The sequence below is a fragment of the Lampetra planeri genome, chromosome 51 (assembly GCF_965212315.1).
Source record: "Lampetra planeri chromosome 51, kcLamPlan1.2.h2, whole genome shotgun sequence".
In the NCBI taxonomy this organism is placed as follows: Eukaryota; Metazoa; Chordata; class Hyperoartia; order Petromyzontiformes; family Petromyzontidae; genus Lampetra; species Lampetra planeri.
Genome location: NC_136157.1, coordinates 58,767 through 71,895, shown reverse-complemented (window position 1 = coordinate 71,895; position 13,129 = coordinate 58,767). Strand labels below are relative to the sequence as shown.

The 13,129-nt window shown below is 55.0% G+C and overlaps 1 protein-coding gene across 3 annotated transcripts in view; it reads left to right on the top strand.

Annotated features, from left to right (window-relative positions):
- The window catches only part of LOC144734511 (uncharacterized), a 77,024-nt gene that overhangs the window by 29,394 nt on the left and 34,501 nt on the right, over nucleotides 1-13,129 (top strand). For 2 of the 3 annotated variants that reach the window (XM_078616738.1, XM_078616740.1), the window contains 2 exons: nucleotides 11,093-11,259; nucleotides 12,955-13,084. The gene's annotated coding sequence lies outside the window, so the exon portion shown is untranslated. Of the gene's footprint in view, nucleotides 1-11,092; nucleotides 13,085-13,129 lie in introns of all 3 variants that reach the window. The other variant, XM_078616739.1, reaches the window with a different exon arrangement.

Genomic DNA, 13,129 nt, shown 5'->3' with positions numbered 1-13,129 from the left:
CAAGCGCATCCCCGCAATTTCCCGCGCGCGCTCAAAATGGCGGCCCCATGCGCAGAGCGCATCCCCGCGATTTCCCGCGCGCGCTCAAAATGGCGGCCCCATGCGCCGAGCGCATCCCCGCGATTTCCCGCGCTAGCCAAAATGGCGGCCCAACGTCCGACCACTTCGGCAGTTTTTCCCGTGCGTGCACCCTAGCTGCCCCTCGCTGGGGGTCACAACATACATCCCCTGTCACGTTTTAACAACCCCCAATGATACGACGCATAGCCGCAGCTCGCTGCACACAGCAGTCGTATCGGGGGAATTTTTAACCCATAGTTGACCAAGACACATTGCTCATACACACCAACTCGCAATGCAACCCCTGGCCTCAAGAGCGACGCCACTTGGCGACAATTTACGACCCCATCCCTCAACACTCGCAATTTCCTATGAACACACATGCAATCTCGCGTGCACAAACACCCATACAACCAAATTTTAGGGTCCCCCACGAATTGACCAATTTCCGAACAGGTACGCACAACTAATAACAATCCCGAACCCAATGGTCAAAACAATGCACCGCATCCATACAGAAAGACAGTCTATACAGTATGTGCAGTCAGCATATCGCGATTACAAGCAGCAAAGTTCCACACAGGTCGTACATTATGCACAATCGCAAGCAGTGCTGCAGGCAGACAACACACCGTTAACCCTGTCGCACCGTGCAGCAAAAAAATCATCAAAATAATCATGTCGCACACAGCAACCCACGGGATGGTAACAGCGCGGGACACTCGACGCAACCGAATTAATAATTAACCTCACCATCAAGATAACATCCCCATGCCGCAACGCACATAACCACTATTTGACGCAGAACAACACAAGCAGACAGCCCGTCCATCCCCACACACACATCCCGACCCGCGCTCCGCACGCTCGAGACATACAATAATCGCACCCCGGCACAAGCAAGATGGGTGAGGTGTGTGTTAGGGCCGGGTGCATATCGTGATGACTCGCCCGGGCTGCAGCGAGCAGAGGACGGCAGGGTGGTGACTTGAGATGCCCCGAAGAACTCGGACGGTGAGCGCGGCGTCCTCCCGCGACTGCTCCGGTGTCTCGCACACGAGCCAGGACGGGGGTGCTCCCGCCCCGGCAGCAGCAGCCTCGGCGCCCTCTCCTTGCGGCTCCTTCTCGCAAAACAGCTGCTCAGCAGCAGGATGCACACCACGCGGCTCCTCCGAGATGGTAGCGCATGGCCGCCTCTTCGCCGCGATGTTCAAGATGACGGCGGCTTCCCGCCGCGGCGGCGACAAGATGGCGGCTTCCCGCCGTTCGTCCGCGACCACTCCCAAGATGGCGGCGTCCTGCCGCGTGTCGGAGAGGGCGGGAAGCGTCGCAAAGGCCCCAATGGCGGACGGCTCGGCCCCACCCGAAGGTTCCCCGCTTGAAGGCCCGCCGCGTGGCCGATCCGGCATAGTCGCTGGCGCGACCAGGGTGACTAAATCCAGCAGAACGGCCCGCAGCGAATCAAGCTGGACTGCCACGTGTCGCCAGCCGTCCTCAGCGCCCGTCGACGCAGACGGCCCGGCCGCCCCGACGACATCTTGTACTCCTGTCGCTCGCCGCCACTTCGCCCATGCCTTCCATGATCGGGACTCCCACCGCCGGAGGAAGGTCCTCTTCGTTTTCTGAAGATGGTGCAGGTATATTCTTTTTCTTGAGACGTTTCGACATCTTGTTCCACTTCTGACTCCAGTGTAATAAAAGACTCCGTCAGGCCCTGCTGGTCTCTGCTTGTCTTTTATTCAGGTTCTTCTCCGCACCCCACTGGCCTCTTCCACGGACCAGCGTCGTCTCGCGCGCACCCCGCGCACCCGCTTCCTCCTCAGCTCCTCCACTCGTCCTCACACCCTGCTGGTCCTGAAAAGGGACCAGCGTCTCCTCTCGCGTGCCCCGCACGCTCCTCTTGTGTTCCCCGCACGCTCCTCTCGCGTGCCACGCACGCTCCTCTCGCGTGCCCCGCACGCTCCTCCGTCAGCTCCTTCTCCCGCTCCGCACACCGCTGGCCGACGGTGTGCCGAAGCCCCATCAGCCACGTGGCTGATGGCGCGGCGGCCACCCAACTTGGTCCCGCTTCTTCACTCCATCAACTGGCCTCGATCTCTTCCGGGCTCCTCTCTATATCATCTCTCCCACGTGACCCTGACTCCTCCCTTCCGGATCGCCAGATCCGGCCTTCCCATACTGCCCTGCTTGCTCCACCTCCATTCACCTCGCTTCCCATTGGAGCCGAGGTGAACGGCGGCCCCTCTCACACGCCCCATACCGGGCTCTGCCCCCAATAACTCGGGTCGTGTGATTGGGCCAGAGTCCAGCAGCAACCCCATTTACGCTCGCATTACATATGCATCACTCAGAGATCCAGAGACTCACCAAACAGACATCCAGAGACTCATCACACAGAGTTCCATAAACTCACTACACAGAAACGCAGGTTCACCTCCCACATACCCATAGATTCACACAGAGACATATCGACTCACATAGTGACCCAAAGTTTCACACATACCTATGTAATAAACGACTGGACCACGATGTCTGGCTCAGTGTCCTTTATTCGGTTCGTGCTGTACACCCACACGGCTGTCTTTACTCTGTAGCTTCTCCACGGTGCTGACTCCAATGTCGGCCCGATCCACAACAGCAGCCCCGCTGCTGTTTCTCTCACACAGCCCCCCTTGGCTGTACTCGCTGCAACTCCTCTCTCTCCACCTCCTGGCAGCCTCGTGCTGTCTCTCTCTCTCTCCGCAGCTCCTCCTGGCAGCCACACCGCTGCCTCTAACACGCAGCCCTTCTGGCTGTCTCCTCTGCAGCTGCACACCACTCCGCAGCTTCCTCTTGTCTTCGGGGTTGGCTCCCGATAGCCGTCGGTGCCCCCCCCTCTTCTCACCCGCCCGCGTGGCCTCACTCTTTTCCGCTCACACCCCGACTGACTTCCCCTTCCGGTTTACCCGCTTAAGGACCCGAACCTTCCACCCACGTCACATGACTCCACCCCCCGTGACGTCACATCCGGAAGGTCGCTTACGCCCGCATTACACCACCCTCCCCCGTAGAAAAATCCCAGCCGACCTCGGCTGACCAATAGCAAATCGTAATGCGGCGAACCGAGCTTCCCCCCCTAAAGGACACTAAGCATACAATGTAACAGCAAGAACAACAACAACAACGCAATTAACATCAACGAACGTACAAAAAGCATGCAATAAATACAACTGTAAGAAAAAAATAACAAGACAGCAACAATCAACGAAACGTAAGCGATTTGGAACGTGTGCGGGTCGCCGGCCCGTCCCGGACGGTCGGCGGCCCACTCGCAGAACGGGAACGCGATGAAAGTCGAGGAATGACAGGGGGTAATCCCCCTGTCGCAGCTGGAAGTCCATCGCCGTCCCGTGTCCCTAAAGAGTTAGTCTTGGGCTTGTCCTGTGACCGTGCCCGCAGCTGGGTCGGAAGGGCTGCAGGGCTCGAAGGTCCCGCAGACCTGGCAGGCGTCCTCCGAGCAGGGCCCCTCGTCCCCCGCAATGTCACGGCCGGCCTGTCTGGAACAGGTACGACAGGCGCTCTAGCAAGATCAATGGACGCAGGCAGGGGAGAGTCAGCAGCAACAGACCCCGGCAAGGCAACATTGGGGGATGACGCATCATGTAAGGGAGCAACATATGGTTTCAAGCGCGACGTATGCACAACCCAGCGACGAGACCCAATCTGGACGCGTGCTGACTGTGGGTTGGGAACCGCAATGAGGCGTACGGGACCATGCCAGGGTTTGTGCAATTTCGGCGAGGTCCCCGGACGTACCTGTGGACAATGAAGCCAGGCTAGGTCCCCAACCTTCCAAGGGCACTCCCCCTCAGACCGTCGCGCATATCGCTCGTTCCGGGCCTGGGCTTTGGCCGTAGCCACGCGGGCATTCTCCCGCGCCTCCGTGACTCGGCGAACCGTGTCCTGAATGTATTCAGGAAGTGGTTTACGAGGTCCCTTCACCCCAGTTCCCAATTGCACATCCACCGGCGGCACGTTTTCCCGACCATACATAAGGTAAAACGGCGAATATCCTGTAGCCGCATGAGGCGTCATCCTGTACGCCGAAAGCACCCCGGGGATGTGCAGATCCCAATCTGATTGTTGTTCACTCACGGTATGGCAAAGCATGGCAGACAATGTCCTGTTCAGCCGTTCAACCATACCATCCGTCTGCGGATGGTATGGGGATGTCCGTACTTTCTTAGTCCCAAGGCCCGCGCACACTTCCGCCAATAATTTAGAAGAGAAATTCCTGCCCTGGTCCGTGAGGAGTCTCTCAGGCGCCCCCTTATCCATAATATACCCAAACAAAAAGGCGTCGGTAATGGCCGCGGCCGACTGATCGGGCAACGGCCAGGCCATCGGCCAACGGGAGAGGTACTCAACCCCTACCAGCAAATATTTATTACCCCTCGCCGATGGTGGAAAAGGTCCCAATATGTCCAGTGCCACCAATTCATTGACTCGAGACACCTGAATCGACTGGAGAGGCGGCACGTAAGGATGTTTCGGCGGCTTACGTCGTGCACACGCAGGGCACGCGCGCACGTGCCCTACGACATCTGTCGCCATGCCGTGCCAAAAATAATGACGTTGCAACGTCAACAAGGTCTTCTGCACCCCTAAATGTAAGAGAGTGTCACAATGGAGGGTTCTAATCAACTCGAATCGCAAGGACGTTGGTACCACCAGGCGCCAACGTTCCTGGAACCCCTCCCGCCACATAAGCAGACCATCTCGGAGAGCGGTTTGCGGCCCCATAGCCGTACTCGGACTCCCATTGTCCCTAGCAGACCGCTTCCGCAAGGACACCAATGACTCATCCATCATCTGTTCCCGGATCCAGACAGACCGCGGCAGATTCAAAACCCCGTCAGCCGGTCCCGGTTCCATCGGAGTGTCCGACTTCTCGACGGCCAACGTAAGCGGCTGAGGGGGGTTTGGAATCGGCGAACACCTATGCGTCCCCGACTCACATTTACAAGGGGCGTGCCGCGGTAATCTGGAAAGTGCGTCAGCGTTCGCATGGCGCACTCCCTTCCAATGTTGAATTTGGAAGGAAAATTCCTGTAGCGTGTCCAACCAACGTGCCAACTGTCCGGATGGCTGGTCAATTTTAAGGGCATATTGCAAGGCCGCATGATCCGTACGCACAATAAAAGAACGACCGTAGAGGTATGGTCGAAATTGCCGTAGGAAAAAAACAACCGCCAATAGTTCTCTGCGAGTGACACAGTAGCGGGTTTCCGCAGGAGACAAGACTCGGCTACCATACGCCACGACACGCTCTACACCCCCTTTAGACTGTGATAACACCGCCCCAATACCTGTGTCACTCGCGTCCGTATCAAGAATGAATGGGTGATCGAAATCGGGATAATCCAATGTTGGGGCCGTGGCCAATAGATCACGCAGACTCCGAAAGGCCGCCTCCTCCGGCTGTCCCCAAACAAACTTCCGTCCTTTACCCGTAAGGAGATGCAAGGGCCTCGCAATCGTCGCAAAACCCGGCACAAATCTTCGGTAATACGAGGCAAATCCCAAAAACCGCCGAACATCCCCCACGGTGGCCGGAGTCGGCCAATCCCGGACGCACGCCGTCTTTTCCGGATCCGTGGACACTCCCTCAGCACTCACAATGTGCCCCAAATAGCGGACGGACCGTTGCAGTAGGTGACATTTCTTTGGTTTGAATTTCAATTTGGCAGAACGCATCCTCGTGAACACTGTCTCCAGCCGCGTCAAATGTTCATCAAATGTGCGGCTGAAGACAATAATATCGTCCAAATATATAAGACACGTCTCCCACTGCAACCCCGTCAAAACGAGCTCCATCAATCTTTGAAATGTAGCAGGGGCCGCATTCAATCCCATCGGGAGACAGTTGAATTGAAATAACCCCTGCGGCGTACGGAATGCGGTTTTCTCCCGTGAGGACTCGTCAAGGGGAAGCTGCCAAAATCCCGAAGAGAGGTCCAGTGTGGAAAAGAACTTAGCCCCCGACAATGCGTCGAGGGAGTCATCCATACGCGGCAGGGGGTACGCATCTGCCACCGATATCTTATTCAATTTGCGGAAATCAACACAAAATCGCAATTTGCCATCCTTCTTCTTAACCAAGACGACTGGAGCGCCCCATGGGCTGTTAGATGGCGATATAATGTCCGCAGCCAACATGTCTTCCACTGCCCCCCGTACGTGTTCTCGCTCCGCAGGACTCATCCGATGCGAATTTAATCGAATAGGGGCAGCATCGCCCATCTCAATGTGATGGTAAAGCAACGAAGTGCGGCCCAAATCCAAATCATCGGAGCTGAACACATCGGAATATGTCAACAACAATTTACGCAGCGCACCACGTTGCTCCATGGACAGGGAAGAATTTCCGTCACATAAATGAGCAACCCAACGATCATCCGAACTCCTTGGCTCGGAAACCCCAGCAACAATTCCCCGGCTATGTGGACAATCATGGGTCGCAAAGGCCGTAGTGGCATGTGCCACAACCGTACCGGCCGGGACACGGACGTTTTCTCCCCCCGCATTAAGCACCTGTAAAAACGGTAATTGATCCGGCCGGACGATGGTCTGTGCCCCCACTAACGCCAACCCGGTTGTTATCGTGGCGGACGGTGACAACAAGACCCCTACTGCTCCTAGCCGATCAGGCAGGGGCTTCCGATACCGCAAGGGTATAAGCATCTGTGTACCAGGTGGGATGTCCACAGATGCGACGGACAGCGCCTGCACTTGTACGGCCGAAGCAGGTCGCCCCCAGGGCGACGGCAGAAACGAGATTTGACGGCCCCCCGGCAGTTCAATACAATTCTCATTGATTTTGATCAAAATGGGCATCTTAGCCAAAAAATCGGTGCCTAACAAACAAGGAAGCGCCAAAGATCTCGATATCAACACAACACCCGAGGCCGACACATCCCCAATAGATATCTTAGCATCCACCTGACCCACGATACCCATGCTACCCCCGTTCGCAGCGACGCACGACCCATAAACCGGACGCACAGCCCCCGGCGGGATGCCCAACAGATGGAAAATGACATCCGAAATAATAGTCGCAGACGCGCCGGAGTCGACCAAAATGCGTACGTCCACCCCTTGTATAGACCCCGGTACAGTGGACGAGCCCGTAGCGGCCGCGACGACTCTCCGTGCCAACTTGCGCCACTGCGTGACCGAGCGACAAGGCCCCGTCGAAGGGCATGCTTTAACCACAACGTTAGGATGGCGCAACGACGGTGATGGGTGAGGTGTAAAGCCTTGCCGAGTGTCTGGTGCGTGCCGACATGCCTGTTTCGGAGGATCTTTAGCCGACTTGACCGGTGCCGAGGCCTCCTGCTGCGGCGGAGCCGGGAAGCGGGCCCAGCAGTCTCTGGCGTAGTGGCCCCTACGCCCGCAGCGGAAACATTCGGCCTCGTTGCGCCGAAGCGCAGGCCTCGCCTCCTGACGGCCCCGTTCTGGTAGCGCCGCGCGCGGTCTCGGCCCGCCGCGTCCCGTCCATGGAGCGGAGGCGGCCGTCAGTTGTTGAGGGCCCCGGTCATCCGGAACATAGACAGCCTGCGCAGGGTTCCACCCCAGCGCATCCCCTTCTCTGACGGGCCCCCCCGTCCACGCCGTCACTTGTTTCCAGCGACGGAGGTTGAATTGCGCATTGAGACACTTAGCAGCCGTCCGGGAAGTTAGCTTCTCATGCCCACACACAGGCATGGGGATCCCTAGATCCCGAGACAGCTCCAACATTTTCCCTAATATGAGAGGCTCGAGCAGGTCCTGTGGCGTCTCAGGATAAGCTGCCATGGCCAGCTCCAGCACCGCACCCCTGAACGCCACGGGCGACTCCTCTGGTGCTCGTTGTCGTTGAGCGAATCGCCGATGCGCATCATCTGGTGGCTCATAAGCATCGGCCATTTCTTGAAAAACACCACATAAAGTTGCCTTCTTATCGGTCGTTATGGAACGGAAGAATCGGACAGATTCGTCGTCCAGGAGAGTCGGCAACACCTCCAAAGCCTCCGCATCGGTCCATCTTGCTGTGCGTACCGCCGCCAAGAAGCGGCAGACGAACGCGCTCCAGTCCCCACCGACGGAAAATTCTTTAACCGTTGTAAGGTGGCGACTCCGACTCCTCTTCCCGCCGTCTTCCAATGGTGGTGGTTGTGATGGCAAATTCAAAATGGCGTCGGCCCGCGGCGTGGCCAAGATGGCGGTTTGGCGCTACGGAGCGCGCAAAATGGCGGCCTCTTGCCGCGTGGGCAATGGCGGCGGCAGGACAGGCAACGTGGCGGCCCGCGGAGCACCAATTGCATCATCCATCGTCCCTGGCGCGACGAGATGGCATAGATGCGCCAGGACGTCCTTAAGTGCCTCCAGTTGTACCGCCATCGCTTGCCATCGTTGATCCGCGTCTGATGATGTCGACGGACCCGCCACCGCGCCAACATCCTCCACTCCCGTTCCCGTGGTCGCCTCAGCCGGGCTCTCCTCCACCACCCCAACAGGATCCGAGGTTGGAGGGAGTTCGTCGTCGTCGGACGAAGAAGCCGATGCAGGCGCCGGATTAACTTTCTTCCTCACTTGTTTCGACATGCCGTTGCACTTCCGACACCAGTGTAATAAACGACTGGACCACGATGTCTGGCTCAGTGTCCTTTATTCGGTTTGTGCTGTACACCCACACGGCTGTCTTTACTCTGTAGCTTCTCCACGGTGCTGACTCCAATGTCGGCCCGATCCACAACAGCAGCCCCGCTGCTGTTTCTCTCACACAGCCCCCCTTGGCTGTACTCGCTGCAACTCCTCTCTCTCCACCTCCTGGCAGCCTCGTGCTGTCTCTCTCTCTCTCCGCAGCTCCTCCTGGCAGCCACACCGCTGCCTCTAACACGCAGCCCTTCTGGCTGTCTCCTCTGCAGCTGCACACCACTCCGCAGCTTCCTCTTGTCTTCGGGGTTGGCTCCCGATAGCCGTCGGTGCCCCCCCCTCTTCTCACCCGCCCGCGTGGCCTCACTCTTTTCCGCTCACACCCCGACTGACTTCCCCTTCCGGTTTACCCGCTTAAGGACCCGAACCTTCCACCCACGTCACATGACTCCACCCCCCGTGACGTCACATCCGGAAGGTCGCTTACGCCCGCATTACACCTATACTCCAACAGAAATCCATAGACTCACCACACAGAGACCCACAGATTCATTACACAGAGAAACTCATAGACTCATCACACAGAGACTCGTAGACTTATAACACAGACACCCACCGTCTCAGACAGAGGTCCATGGACTCAACGCAGACATCCGTAGACTCATAACACAGATACCCATAGACTCACTATACAGAGACACTCAACCATGCGCTCACTCACTCAACCACTCGCTCCCTCACTCAACCACTCGCTCCCTCACTAACCAGTCACTCCACCACTCACTCCATTGACCACTCACTCAACCACTTGATCAACCACTCACTTGCTCCCTCAACCACTCACACACTCAACCACTCACGCACTCAGCCACTCCCTCAAACACTCAATTTCTCATTCACTCAACCACTCACTCAGCCACTAACTCACTCCACCACTCACTCAGCCACTCAACTACTCACTCAATTACTTACTCACGTATTCAGCCATCCACTCAGCCACTCACTCAGCCACTCACTCAGCCACTCACTTACTCAGCCACTCACTCAACCTCTCACTCAACCACTCACTCAACCTCTCACTCAACCACTCACTCACTCAATTACTCGCTCAACCACTCACTCAACCACTTGATCAACCACTCGATCACTCAACCTCTCACTCAACCACTTGATCAACCACTCGTTCACTCAACCTCTCACTCAACCACTCTACCACTCACACACTCACCCAATTACTCGCTCAACCACTCATTCAACCACTCATTCACTCAGCCACTCACTCACTCCGCCACTCACTCAGCCAGTCAACCACTCACACACTCAGCCACTCACTCAACCACTCACTCGCTAATTCAACCACTCACTTAGCAACTTACTTACTCACTCAACCATTTACTCAACCACTCACTCAACCGCTCACTCACTCGGCAACTCAATCACCCACTCAACTACTCGCTCACTCAGCCACTCACTCACACAGCCACTCACTCACACAGCCAGTCACTCACTCTGCCACTCACTCAACCACTCACTTACTTTGCCACTCAGCCACTCCCTCAGGCAGTCACTCACTCAGCGATTCACTCACTCAGCCACTCAACCACTCACTCAAATCACTCACTAACTTACACAGCCACTTACTCACTCAGCCACTCCCTCACTCAACCACTCACTCACTCATTCAGCCACTCACTCAGCCACTCAACCACTCACTCACTCAATTACTTATTCAACCACTCACTCAAACACTCACTCAAACACTCACTCAAACACTCACTCATGCACTCAAACACTCATTCATGCACTCAAACACTCATTCATGCACTCACACACTCACTTAGCCATTCACTCACTCAACCACTAATTTTCTCACTCAACCACTCGCTCACACAACCACTCACTCAAACCACTCACTCACTCAACCACTCTGTTAACCAAGCACTCACTCAACCACTCACTCACTCAACCACTCACTCACTCAACCACTCACTCAACCATTCAACCGTGCTCTCACTCATCCACTCACTCACTCAATCACTCACTGAACCACTTACTCAACCACTCACTCAATCACTCACTCAACCAAGCACTCACTCACTCAGCCACTCACTCAACCTCTCACTCACTCAACCTCTTACTCACTCAACCACTCAATCAATCACTCGCTCACTAGCCGGAAGATCCGAAGAAAAATACATGCGACTAAGGGGAGAGGGATACATGCAAACTCCTAATATACAGGCATCATGGTCCGGATCGAACCCACAATCTCCTGTATACTGTGAGAGGTAGTTATCATCTCGCCACCCTGGTCATCCTAAACCATCCCCATGTCTCTTCTGCGTGTGTGCCACAGATGCGTGTCTGCGATTGCCAGCGCCACGTGACGGAGCTCCAGGGGGTGCTGCATGCCCGCCAGGAGGGGCTGGGTGAGACTGTGCAGTCACTGGACCAGTTGCCTTCTGCTCTGACCCTGACGTAGTGGGGCGGCACCAGCAGGACGCGCTGGACAACACAGCTAAGGTTCCAGCCACTCGCTCACTGACTCAGCCGCTCACTCACTCAGCCACTCACTCACTCAACTACTCACTCACTCAACCACTCACTTAGCGACTCAATCACTCACTGAGCCACTTACTCAACCAATAACTCACTCAACCACTCAATCAACCACTCATTCAGTCAGCCACTAATTCATTCAACCATTCACTCATTCAGCCACCCACTCACTCAACCACTCGCTCAACCACTCGCTCACTCACTCAACCACTAACTCACACAAATACTCGCTGACCTACTAACTCGCTCACCTACCCACTCGCTCACCACCCCACCTGCTCACCTATCCACTCACTCACCTACCCACTCCTCTTTTTTTCATTTTACAAGGTAAGGCTCACTGAGCTTATCACATGGAAATGCATATTTCTATATGTGGAGGGAAAATTCTAGATTTGAAGCTTTCGTGACTGCAAGAATTCATATTCTTAGGTTTTTTCGGTGAAGTCACGTAGGTAAAAAAAATAATAATAATAAAAGTAAAATAAAAATAAAATACATAGCAGGCGTGACCAAAAAGATCTCCAAAATTCTAAACAAACATAAGATCAAAGTCCGATTCACTACAGTACATAAAATCCGTGATCTAATTCCATCTGTGAAAGATGTCATTCCTGACTTACAATACCCTGGAGTCTACAAACTGAGTTGCAGTTGTGGTGATTGCTACATTGGAGAAATGAAACGTCATATCTCTGATCGTGTCCGCGAGCACAAGTCAGATCTGAAACAAGGCTAAACTGATTCTTCCGCCGTTGCCGATCATTGCTACAGCGCTGTGGGGTCTCATGAAATTGTCTTTTCTGAGACCAAGGTACTCTGCAAGCCTCCTGGCTACCATCAAAGGTTTGTACACGAGGCCATCTAAATATACAAACACAGACATAATTTCAACCGTGATGATGGGTACAAACTTAGTAATCATTGGAAAGATGTTATTAATCATGCAAAAAAGATTTAACTACACATATTTGGAGCATTCCTGGTAGTGATTTCAGCCGCACCACCTCTACATAACAAAGGCTCAGTCAACCATTCTACACAACAAAGACTCATTTCCTGGCAGCGATTTCAGCCGCATCACTTCTACATAACAAAAGGCTCAGTCCCATTTACACGCACCTTTGCATCATCCGCACCTAGTTTACACAACAAAGGCTCATTCCAAACAGCGTGCTTCAGCCGCACCGAACCTCACATAAATAATATTCAGGGCCTACCTTGGCTCCCTCCACCCTCAACCAGTATATATACAAGGACTGTTTTATTGGAATTTCTCTCACTTGATACAGCTATCGTGCTGTAACGGTTCCACCTGAAGACGGAAGCTTGTGTTGCCTCCGAAACGTCGTGATTTTTATTTTATTTTTATTTTACTTTTATTATTATTATTTTTACCTACGTGACTTTACCGAAAAAACCTAAGAATGTGGAGGGAAAAACCGAAAGACATGGAGAAAAATCCACGTGACCAAGGAGAGAGAGACATGCAAACTCCAAATAAACAGGTATCAGGGTCGGGATCGAACCCACAACCTCTGTAAACCAGGCGCCCTAATGCATCCCCGTGTCTCCTCTTCTGCGTGTGTGCCACTGGCTCGTGTCTTCGAGTGCCAGTGCCATGTGATGGAGCTCCAGGGGGTGCTGCGTGCCCACCAGGAGGCGCTGGATGAGGCGGTGCGGGCGCTGAAGCAGCTGCGGGCGCGGTACCGCCGCTCTCACCCTGACGGAGCGTGGGCACACAGTTGGGCGGCAGCAGCGGCGGGACACCCTGGACAATACAGGCAAGGTGCGTGCCACTCACTCTCTCAGCCGCTCACTCAGCCACTCTCTC